The sequence below is a fragment of the Falco biarmicus genome, chromosome 5 (genome assembly GCF_023638135.1).
Source record: "Falco biarmicus isolate bFalBia1 chromosome 5, bFalBia1.pri, whole genome shotgun sequence".
NCBI classification, from domain to species: Eukaryota; Metazoa; Chordata; class Aves; order Falconiformes; family Falconidae; genus Falco; species Falco biarmicus.
Window position 1 is genome coordinate 12754724 of NC_079292.1, and position 12536 is coordinate 12767259.

The window sequence follows — 12536 nt, forward strand, 5'->3', positions numbered from 1 at the left end:
GTGGCCAAGTGATTTCACCCTTTGTGTAATATTAAAAAAAAGAGTTTAAGAGGCTGATAGTATTTGTTTTCTGCTTCTGCTTACATGTGATAACAGACAGATGCAGGCCTTAAATTGTATTTTAAATATATCAACATTTTCAGCTGATAAGTTTTAATGTTTTAAATGTAATCTGTAAAATATGTGGGCTAAATGTGAAATCAGTACAAATTCTGCAGAAATGAACAGATAATTAACCTGAATGACTTGGACTCCCTGGAAGTCAGGGATCTAGTCTAAGCCACAGCTTCCATCAAGAGAGAGTGAGGAGGAACGTGTGGTTACAATTCAGTCCAATCAGAAATAAATGTCTGAAATAGAATCACCCTCTGGAGGTGCTTACATCCTCTCCTCAGTAACAGGCTGAGCTTTGATGATCAGCATCAGTTTGTCACCTTACTTTTAAGTGGTTAAAATCAGTTGACATGAACTTTATCTTGCCATTATCTGTTTCCACCCAACACAGCAAAGCATTTAACAGCAAGCTTATTCTTAAATGTAAGACAGGTGCCATCAATCTTTCTAAGTGTTTTGCTGGAGCATGTCCAGAGTGCTCATCAGTTTGGAGGATCAAACACTGTACCTTTAACGGTGTTTAGGACTTGAAGTTCCTACTGATATCATTGCTCTGATGTGCAGTTACAGCTTCCAAATCTGAAGGCCAGACTTGAAAGGATTTGTTTATCAGTTGTCCATGCTGCTGTCATTACCAGAGGGAAGTGAAGGTGTCGAAAAAGGGCTGGCACATCTCACATCTGGCTGGCTACTGAGCATCTGAAAGTTATTTTCATTGGAGATTTTCTTGAAAAAAGCAGGAATGTTTAGAGCATAGTCACTGAAGTGGGAATAGATTTCACATACAATTATTAAGCCTACTTAGCTTACTTAAGGCATCTGCTGTAGGTGTAATTTAGGACATACAATTTTAGGAATCCAAATTTCCTATGTAGTCCATGGGAGGAGACACTCAGGGGGCCAGTGGGAACACCAGAGTTAGCTGCCCGCAATTGCCAGTGTTATCCATTTTGCTGTTTAATTGCAACATTAATGCCTGGTTGTTTCTTGGCAAGGTATAAAGTGTACATGGAAAAATAAGATATTGCAAGAACACAGAGCACCTTTTTGAGGCCATTTAACTCCCCTGTAAATTGGCAAGCAAACCCTGCTGTCACTGAAGTCTTGTGTCTAAGCAGTGCCAACATGTTCTTCACTTGGTATTTACCATATTTTACAGTACTATTTCACAGCAATCTACAGAAGTGGCCTGCATAAACTGTATTGCAGTTTGAGTATAAGAGGTTAAACTCTTATTTATGTACATATCATGGAGATAAAATAGAAGTGACTTAACAATGTTATGCCTTGGCTTTCAACGTGGTGAGTAGCATGTTATCATCCTGCCAAAACAAACATGTTGAATTTGTGACAAATTTCCAGAGAAATAGATTTGGACTCACTTAGCCACCCAGCTTAGGTTCCAAAATGACCTGAAAGAGCAAAATACTTCTCTCGCCTACATTACTGTTGTTTTAGGCCAAGGAGAGGATTGGCTTAAGCACCTCTGCTATGACTTTCATTATACTGCTTGACTTATTACAAATCTAGTCAAAACAAAGGAAAGAAAACATTTCAGATTTTGAAGACTATTACATACTGACTTATTTACAACTTATATAAAATGGGACTTTGCATTTGCTTCTTCAACTCCAGTTGCCACAATACGTGTTTGGCAGTGCTGCCCATCCAAGATGACTCATGATTTTTGTGAGGCTCCACCGCAAATAGCTTCATTCTGAGAAATGTCTAAGATAGTGGCCTAGACCTTTACTCTCCCACCCATGGCAGGAAGCAAAATATCTGCTTAAGTTGGCAGATGCTGACTGGTCAGCATGCTAGAGAAGTGCACCAGCAAACAAGAAACTTCACATGGGATGGAGCAGTTTCTACACTTGTATCACTTCCTTACATGAAGGGGAAGGGAAATTGCCACCTTGGTCCATGTTGACGTGACGCATTGTTTATTAGTTCAAGTGACTTTATCCTGACATGCTTATTAAGGTAAAATGTGGATGTCGGTATTTCTGATAATTCTCAGACTTGCCAGTCTTACAGACCACTCTGGTCTTGAAAGCTGAGTGAGCTCTGAATTCAAACACATCTAACAAACAGCCACCTCCACCACTCTGAATGAATGAGTGGGAGCAAAGGAGATGTGCTGCTGTTACCTGCAGGACAATTCCACCATCTCAGGTGTGGCATTAGTAGCAAAAATGTAATAAATGACATGTCAAAGACTATCTGTTTGTGATATACTGTTCTTAACAAGTCCTGCATACAGCTCTGGCCTCTCACAAGGGAGAAAGAATTTCTTGCTGTAGTAGGAGGGTTACAGTCTTATGTCAAAACTGAAATTCAGTGGTTTGGATTTTCTCATCCCTTCTGACACCAGAGCCATCAGACTTGAGCATCCCATAAATCTGGGCCTTTGAATCAGACTGAAACACAGATCTTTAGATGTTTGCTTCTGTGCCTACATATCAGAAGACATGATCTAAAGCATGACCTCAGAAACTTGCAGAAACAGCAGTTCAGCTGTTTCCTTTTCACTAGCCCATCATCTGTATGTGATGGTGCTGACATTGCTGAGGGACTATAAAGACAATCTAATGTCAGGTCATGTCTAGGCTGCTAAATAAAAAAGACCAGCAGCAAAGGTAAAGCACTTGTCTCCTTATCATCCACGCTGTTCAGCATTTTTTTCCTTGTTCTGTTTTGCCATCTTCTCATAGCTCTTTCCTTGTCAACACCTAGTGCAGTCTGGCAGACTAAGAGACACTTCATTTTGGGGACCCAAAAGCAACGTTTTCCAAAGGAAACACTTTTGGCTTCTTCCCTGCACAGTTTTCTACTATTATTCACCAGACTTTGCATCATCACTTATGTCCAAAAGGTCTCAAGCTACTTTTCCAGGCGTGTAATGCATACAGCTTCAATGTCATGCTCTAAGCAAGCTGCTGCACAGGCCCGACAGCAAGAACGTCTAGCAAGCTTCTATTTAACACAAGAGCAACTGTCAGCTGCACGTAGACACTCTGGACAATGAACTTTTTGGCTGTTTGTCCTTAATAAAGCAAATTCTGTCCCCACAACAACTTCCGAGTTAAGCCCAAAAGAACGAAGTCCCTCCTAGACCTGAGTACTGTCAGGCAGTTACTGGCTGCAGAGTGGTACCTGTGTGCAGCTGGCCAGGTCTCATGTCTGCGTCTCCCCTTCTGACAGTTGTTCTTGCAGGGATCAGTGTTACCACCAGCAGAGGTGATGGCATTGGCTCGGTGTAAAAGAGCTGTGCCTAAACATGTTATACCTTCATATTTCTTGTCCGTTTTACGTGAAGTACAGAATCGTCTGAAAATAATTTGCTAGATGAGCTTGTTCAGATCTACCATTGCTTCATCTATGGATGACAGCCCTATCCATATTCATGTAAAGTGAAGGATATGGGGTAGATCATGGGGTGGGGCTTTGACATTCCTCAGAGGCTTCTAATTCCTGTCCTGTTACAGGAGTCTCTAGGGGACCCCTCCCACAAAGCTCCCCCCTCTTATTACCTCTGCTAATGGGACTGAGACCTGTGTACCACCTCGTAGAATGAATGCTGGCAGGCTCCTTCAAGATGGGAGTCTTAAATTCCACATCCTATTCCCTTCCCCCAGATCTCTGACAGTGGGAACCTGTTCTTATCAGTTTGAAAGATGAAGAACTTGCAGATACAACCTTTCCAGCACAGATCTACTCACCCCACAGATGCTCTCTGAATCGTTAGCAGTAATAGTGCCGCCATAGCAAACGATACTTAGAATCAGGCAATCTTAATGAGACCATTTTAGATTATTTGGGATTAAAGGATGTTGAGGTTTTTAAAATGTATTTTATTTCTAAATTATTTAAAATGTTGTCTTATGGTAAGTAAATTAATAGCTGGACCTAACTCAGTGTACAAGTTCAACTGGCTGAACTAAGTAGTGAGTTACCTGCAGCAACAGCACCAAGATATTTCTGAAATACAAGTGATGACACCCTGAGCCAAGATTCAGAGCACGGGAGCTGAGAAGCAGGATAGGAAGGGAGCCTCAAGGCCCGTGCGCAATGACCAGGCAATGCTGGCCAAGAAAACCTCCCTACTGGGTTCGGCGAAACTGGAATGTTGAGAACGCAGGCAATCACCTAGATTACCACCTTTCACCTTTAAATTATTTTAAATTTATTAATTGGCTCCAGAAGATTCCAGAAACATTAGTGCTTCCACCCTCCTTTGAAAAATAACACCACAGAATTAGAAAAGGTAATGGCTTTCTGTAAGTGGTTAGCAGTGAAAGGAAGAAAAGCCAGCCCCAAAATGATACCTCAGGAGTTCTGGTCCTTCATGAACACCATTAATTTTGTAACTCCCACTGAAATAAGTGTGGTATTATTATCTTTCCCCAGAATTGCATTACTGTAATTCTAATGAAACCCATTAATTAATGAACTGATTAACTGACATAAGCATGCTTGAAATTCAGAATTTCCTATCCTCTGTGGACTTCACACTTTATACTACATAATTGCTTTTCTGACATAATCAGAGCTGGCAAAAATGTTACTGAATTTGATCCTACAATTTTGTTTTTCCCTCTACATCTTCCACCATAAGTAGTTTCCAGCACAAGACCAGCGTTTCCTCCAAACCACTTGCAATACAGCCGGTACTGCACCTTTTTATTGCTAAGTCAAGACAAATCCTCAGTCTAGGTTATTAAATTTGGGTCAAGTTTGGATGCAGCGCAGCCCCATCCTACTCTGGAACAGAGTGTGCCTTCCAAGTCTGGTCAGATGCACGTTGTACAACTGTGCCTGAAGGCAAGTGGCAGTGGTTTACATTAAGAGCAGAACTGGGCTTGGGAAAGTGAGTTCAACCAGCATGAGAATAATGCTTCTTTCTTTAGCCATCTCCAGGCTCCACCCCGTTTCTCAAAATCGCTGAACTATTTACAAATGTTTAAGAGAACCTCTGTGTTATTAGAAGAATGTTTACACTGCCATGCATTTCAGATGCAGGCAGAGCTATACAACCAAGGCCCACCCCCCAGACAAGAGCTGCACTGTATTATCAAAATATGTGCTGGTTCTACTCTCCACTACCATACAAGGCAGCTCTGCATTCCGGCTGGTAACCTTTTATTGCCTCCTAAGTTTTCCAGATCACTGCCAGATTTCTTGAACTTCATGGAATGATTACAGGCTTCATAAATATAAACCTCAGATTCTGTTTAGCAGTTTTGCATGGGAATGCCAAAATGAGGAAAATAGAAAGTATTTCGGAAAAGACTATTAAGACCATTTGTGTTAGTTAGAAAGTTTACAGTTTCAATAAACTTCACCAGTTAGAGTGAACCAAGCCTCAAAATATCACTGTGATGTTGCTATTACACCCGCCTTACATAGGATGTTAGCTGAGGAACAGAGTGCCCATGGAATTTAGACAACATCCCGTTGCATTCAGCAGAGGACTGGACTTAGATGTTTCTGCTTTGCAGTCACAGCCTGCAGTCTACTGCTAAACCAAGCTGACTCCTGATGCCTTTAGACAGGAAGAAAGTGTTACACAAAAAACATTCCAAACAACTTATATTGATACCCTCCATGCATTATGATTAATTTAGAAGGGGACAAGAGTCCACTTGTTTGCTGTAAATAAGAAATTTGTAGAGGAACATTCGGTTTTAGTGATAATTTCCCCAACATATTTAAAAAAGAAAAAAGAAAAAAGAAAAGAAAGAAGTGATGGAATAGATGCAAGTCCACAAAAGCAGCCTGAAAAACTCTGAATGCATATCATAGAGTTTTCAAACTGAAAAACGTGCATTGAATTCCTGGAATGCGAGAGATGCTGTTTGTATTCTGCCCACAATGTTCTGGCTGCTTATTCTGGAAGGTCATTAAAATGTTTTCTAAGAACTGATGAGCTGTTTACTGATTTTATTTTTACTGATTATTCTTGATTTCTGTCCTGAACACACTTTCAAAGTTATTAATTAAAAATGCCTCACAGCTTGTTTCAACCAGAACTTTAAGCTTTGTTGGGTTTTTTTAAATGTATTTTCTTTGATGAATATCTACACTCAACTGAGGAAAGTTGAGCCTCAATAGCTTCCATTGACTCAAATTCCTACAAAATCTCAGTCTTTTCTTTGCATGTGGAGACCACATAAAGGTGTCAGTACCTAAAACTTAGCTGTCAGAACTTGTCATTTTTAGGTCCAGAATTTGAAATGCAGAAAAGGTTCATGCCAGAATAACCAGCATGCTGAACAGAGAGTCACCCCACCAAAACACACCGGTAGGAAAAGCTGAAAATTCTCAACACGGATTTTTCAGCCTGTTCTGAAGCTTTCTAGTGTCAGATTGAAATGGGTGCAGACCACACTAAAGTGCTAGTTAAGGTACTTTCGGAAAGACTCTTCAGACTGAGTCATGTGTGGATGCATTTTCAGTGTAGGAGGTGCATGTGAGAAAGCGACAGATGAGTCTCTTCTGTAACCTCAGCCAAATTTGGCAGAGGGATGGAGATCTAATATTAAGTTCCCACAAGTTTTTGGAAACTTGCAAAACAAGTTTTGTCTGTTAATGCTGAGCCTCTGCCTCTAAAAGACAAGAGACATTTCACATGGGCAAATGACATCTAATGAATTCCCTGACCATGGGAAATGCTTTAGTCAGAGTGTACGTATTAAACAGCAGAAAAACCTCAGACTGGAGTTCTTGCCTGTATGGAGTCTCTGCTGCCTAGTCAAATGCAGATGAGGATAGAAGTCGTAAATACATTTATAAGTATGGTTTCCCAATTAAATTGGATAGAAGTCGTAAATACATTTATAAGTATGGTTTCCCAATTAAATTCTCTTAAGTCTGTAAGGGATAAACTCCTGCTGCAGCTTAATATAATACTACTAGACTGTCAATTAATCACAAAACCACTGGGAGCTAACCTGCTTTGGTTCAAGTACTCGGGAATGCTTCTTCCCAGTCCCAGGATCCAGCTGCACCTCTTTACTAGGGGATCTGGGCTTAGTTTGGGAAAACACAACGAAGCAATGATCTCAGCTAGAGGGAGAAATAGCACCTGGTGGGTACAATTTTGTGACATGCAATAGAGAAAACCAGAGCAGGCTATGTGGTATAAAGAACTCAGTTGCCCCCATTGTTGGAATAAGCAGGTTGTTGACTATAACTTGGCTGGACAAGGCCCTGAGCAACTTGGTATTACCCATGAAGTCTGCCCTGCTTTCAGCCGGGCATTGGACTAGATGAACTGCAGAGGTCTCTCTTCAGTTTAAATCTTTCTGGGATGTTATGAGCCCTCAAACCCTGAATTGACAGTTAAAAGAAAGGTGATTGTTTCGCTGTTATTTTGCTTAACTGTTATTAGTGCATAAACACTTGGCCTGGATGCCCTTAGGTTTTGGAAAAGTTTAAATGGACATCAGTGTTCTGCTTGTTTGGGAACATAGGGATCAACTCAGACTTTTCAAAGTATCTTCTCTTGCTATCCCTGTGTTTCACTTCTGATCTGATTCTGAGGAATCAGATCTGCTTCCTAGGAAGTGCCAGGTTCAGACAGCAGACTTCAGCATAGAACATTAGCTTATTATCACACAAAAAACATTTTGCTTTTTTATTTAAATGGGGCACAACTTTAATCATGTCATAATCATGCATCATTAGGAGTGTGGATTACTGCTGAAGAACAACCTTTGCTCACCACCTGTCCTCTTCTCCTTATCTTGCAACCTTGATTATTGCAGGCTTTCCCTAAGCTCATGGTCTGTTTTCTACCCATAGCAATTAAATGGCATCATCAACTTTCCTTCTTTTGCCCTTCGCCACCTTAAGTTTTCTACTTTTTCATACTAAGTCATAATTATTCCAGGGTGCCTCCATGATTCAGCATTATTTCCCCTGGCTTATTTCACTTTTATTCCCCCTTTTCCTACTCATGTGCATCCTAAAATACCTCCCTTGTGCTTCCTCCTCCTATCTAAACTCATGATCACGCTGTTTTCAACTCCTGCACAGACTCCTGGACTTACATCCCCTTCCTCATCTTATTCCTTTCTTAAAACCTTCAGAACATCTCTTCTCTTTCAGTTCAAAACTTTTTTTTTTTTTTTTTTCCCTGCAGAGTATTTCCCAGGGTCTTGCCTTGTGGATGCAGCACGTGTGCTCAGCGTTGCACAGACGGCATCTGCTGGGTAACTGCAGAACATCATGGGACTGCTCTCAAGTCTTGATTCATGTAAATAACTCTTCCAGGGCAACCAATAAATAATCTTGATATTTTATTGTGATGCTATATTTTTTTAACAAATGAGAAGTTAACAAATATATGAAACTTGACTATTTTCTCATAAACGGGGTGCAAAAGTTTTCTAAAAAAATGCTAGGCTTGAAGTCAAATCTGAACAATGCTGGGCTTAATCTGTAGCAGAAACGTTCTCTGATTTGGGTCATTTTTTCACTTGTTTAGAGGGGAGGCAGCTGGGGAAACTCTGATCTGTTACATTTTATTGTGATTGCTCATAGCAGTCACAAAACCCAGCACTGTTGCGCTGGTGGTGGCACAGGGCAGCAGGTACACCTAGGTGCTCACCAGTGCCAGGTGAGAAATACCTCCTGCCTCACCTTTTGTGATTGAAGCAGTGAACGAACACAGGGTGGCAATCTACAGTCTGAGTCTAGTCCTGGCTCAGCTGGTTTCAGACTTTTGCTCCCTAAAGCTCCTTTCTTCATAATTTTGTTAATAAAGACATTGAAAAAATGAACATGTTATTTTTAGTACTTTGAATATTTTTCTCTTCGCTTCTCCTGGATTGTTGATGATCTTTGGATGATTTGCTTTCCATTCAACACCTATTACTGGGATCTCTTTGGCAGTACACTCAGTTTTATTAGGTATCATTCTTAAGCCTTTTACTTAATTAATAAACTCAATTTACTTATTTACTGACGGACTGAGTAAAGGCAGACTCAGAAGGTCCTGACCCTAGCCTTTTGGCCTTAGCACGTTGAAGCGGTAGGGTAGTAGGTGCAATACATGAAGGTGGCTGATCACTTACAACCTTTGTCAGAGCCTCCAACTTGATACCATTAGCAAGCAGCTCCTTTTAAGACAAAATCTCGTTCTACATGAAAACATCAAGAATCTAGTTCTGTGTGATGCTACTCACTGCTGACTGGTAATGACACGGCGATACAACTTTAATAGTGTATTCCAGCTAACATTCAAACCCAGGTATTGACTGCCTCATGTGTAGTTTACGTTGACTATGATATCCTGAATTGCCATGGCCTACCTCCAACAGCTGGCATGAAGAGTGCCTGCCCCGAGCTGACACCACAGCGTGATGGTTGGGACATTCTCCCAGCTGCGAGGCACAATTTGGAGCTGAAATGCTTGAGGACAACCTCGAACCCAGACTTTCCACTTCTGGAAGCAAACATTTCACTCACCCAGGGATACAAAAGAGGGTGAACACACCTTCCTCATTTTTCACGCAGAAAACTCTACTGAAATTGTTTGTGCTCAGTGGAGTGTGGCGAGTAAGTGAGCAGCAGGCCTTACACCAGCAGCAGGCTTGGGTTCCTGTCAGTTCTAGGATAAAACAGGGCATGCTACAGTCCTGACACACAAAGAGGTGTGGAGGCCTAGCAAGAGACTTTCTTATGGCCTATCACATCCTTTTCCACCACACACAAAATAATTCATGTATATTGATGTGCTGTGCACTAGACTGGAATCTTCTCTCACGGTGTTTTGCTTGGGCTGGAGAAGGAGAAGACCACATTGGTCTCAGTGACTCAGTGGACTGCTCTTGTGGAGGTGATTTTTGTGATGGTTTTCCACTGGAATGCCACAAGTTATAGGGCTCTGCTGTGGTGGGAGACCACACCTAGGACCTGAGGACATCATATATGAATTCTCAAACTGCTGGAGCAAGTCCCTGCCCTTGAACTGCTGCAACCTCATGCTAGCTCCCTTCATCCTGTTCTTACAGGTCAGCCATTATGCCCCTGTGCCCTTGAAGAGCCTGCTGCAGTTGAATTGTTGACCCTTTCCTGGATGGGCAACCTTGTCTTTGCCATCCATTGCTAGCTCTAGCATCCTAAACCCATGCTAAACTTGGCAGAGGCTGTCAAATCAAGAGTTACCACCCTGCCACCCCTACCTCACCAGTTCTGGGAATGGATGGTCTAGAGGTTCCAAGCACCTCAAATTGGCCTGAATGCAAGTAGTTTTGTGCTAGTGGTCATTACTTCAACAAAACCAGAGAATTTCACTTCACACCATCAACTGTGTTCCATAACTCTCAAAACTTAGGATTCTGCATCAAAAGGGGAAGTCGCTGTGTTGATTGCTCATTAGCATGTATTTTAAGACACAGACATTAATTTTCAGAGATAAAATATACATACAAAAAGCTGTTTAAAGTAAGATTTTCTTTTCTTTCTAGCACATGTATAATCATAATAAGCTGGAGATGCAATCCCAATGTCAATAGAAGTTATAGGTTATTCCGACAATGTATAAGCTTCTGTAACTAATTGAAAGACACATTTATTTGGGTTTGTTCTAAAGTTTTTGCAAAGACTTTGCCAGCCTGGACTTTACAGACCCACAGGATAACTATTCCTTACATAAAAGACAGTATTAGATTTGGACCATAAAATGGTAGTAACAGTCTCATGAAATCCAAAGCTAACTGTGTCTGTCTGCTAAGGTGTCCTCCAAAATTGCTTCTTAGATAGAACTGAGCTGGCCTTGACTTTAACTCTTCCCAGAGAAAGGAAATGCTTTGCCTGGAGTTGACATAAAACATGTTGTTGTAGCACTAAGTCATGAAAAAATAAAGAAAACGCTGTTCTTTGTACCATAAGAGCTACAATAGCATTAACCACTTTTTTTTTTTTTTTTTTTCATCCAGAGTGTAAAGACTCCAATACACTTATGTTTGGAGTGATATACACAAGCTTTACAACATGAAGTGGTTAGAAAAGGATAAGCGCGCTAAAATCCTGTCATGTGCATAAACACCTGTACCTCCTGAAAAGCAGTGTTAGTTACACATGCTCAGAGTGCCCCTGACCTTCTTTCCTCGCAGGGCATGGAAGAGGCAGTCTTGAAATGCTCGTGCAATGCTTGTGCAACGGGCCTCCTGGGCGCCTGAGCTCAGCAGTCAACCAACAGGTGATACCTAGATGCTCCAGCTAAGGTTATCAACAAGATGAGAGTAATGCAGGGTTTACCAATAACTTCAACTGCATTGCACCCTGTCTGTAATTTCTGGGCGCTAGGCAAGCTTCAAAACTTCATGGAGTGTTAGAAGCGTAAGTGGACAGAAAACTGGTAATTTTAGGCGTTCTTTGAAAAGGCTGACTGCTACTGCCATATGGAAAAATATCAAGTATCAAGTTCCCAGTTCTCCCAGTTAGGTCTGGCATGCTCTTTGGCACCCTTAGCTGCACCTTTGGTGCTTAAGCTGCACCCCACGTCTGTTTAATCCTTACTGTTAATAGTTCTACTGTATAACTCTACTTGTTCTTCACAGATGGTTGCTAAAATCAGAACTCTACCCTGAAAAACCTCAAACTTTGAGTCATAACAACCTATGCTGTCACAGTAGCCACGTAAAATGCGACACAGAACATAAAGCGAAGACAGACAGAAAGTTACATCCCAAAAGTAAATTTAAGGTTTTCCTTTTTACACATGCCAATAGTGACAAAGCCAAACTTGCTTTCTGCTGTGAATCTTTGTCTTCATTTGGTGCTTAATGTTTGAAGAGTTAAAATCGCTCTGGCAGTGGTATGATAAATAGAGCTAGCTAAGTGCCTCTTCAGACTGTTTCTTCCAGCCAGTTAACTCTCTGAAAAATATACTGTTATAATGAGTGCTTATAAGGTTTTCTTCAACAGCATTCTACTTTTAAGCACAGAACTTCAACTGCTGTACTTTGAGCTCAAAATTGCATCTGTAACGTACTTTTATTACAGAAATACACAAAAGCTTCCAGCTTCTGTTCTTAGCTTACTAAGATAATAGATCCAAAGGGACCTCCCTGACAAAACAGCCAAAAAATATGAAAAAAAAAAAAAAAAGCCTCAACACTTAACTGCCAATATTTTTATTATGGCAGTGACAGCATAAAATCTCCTTAATGCTTGTTCTCAAGCTCCAGTACCTTACACCTGTGCCTTATTTTTGCAGTACTCTATTTCCTCAGCACATTAGCTTACCTGTGTGAATTCAAAACCTCCTGTGCTAGATCTTAAAATAGAAATGAGAACCATAGTTTGTGTGACCAAAAAGCAAATCCACACTGATTTCTGAAGTTGCATATGTCTTGGAACAAGATCCATTGTTTTGCAGCTATAAGCACTTTACAGTAATACAGGACTTC

The 12536-nt window shown here is 40.9% G+C and overlaps 1 long non-coding RNA gene across 1 annotated transcript in view; it reads left to right on the top strand.

The window, feature by feature from the left end:
• The window catches only part of LOC130150216 (uncharacterized), a 31764-nt gene extending 23344 nt beyond the window's left edge, over window positions 1-8420 (top strand). Inside the window, exon 3 of the long non-coding RNA XR_008822154.1 lies at window positions 8261-8420. This is a non-coding gene — a long non-coding RNA (uncharacterized LOC130150216). The remainder of the gene's footprint in view (window positions 1-8260) is intronic.
• The last annotated feature ends 4116 nt before the right edge of the window (window positions 8421-12536 follow it).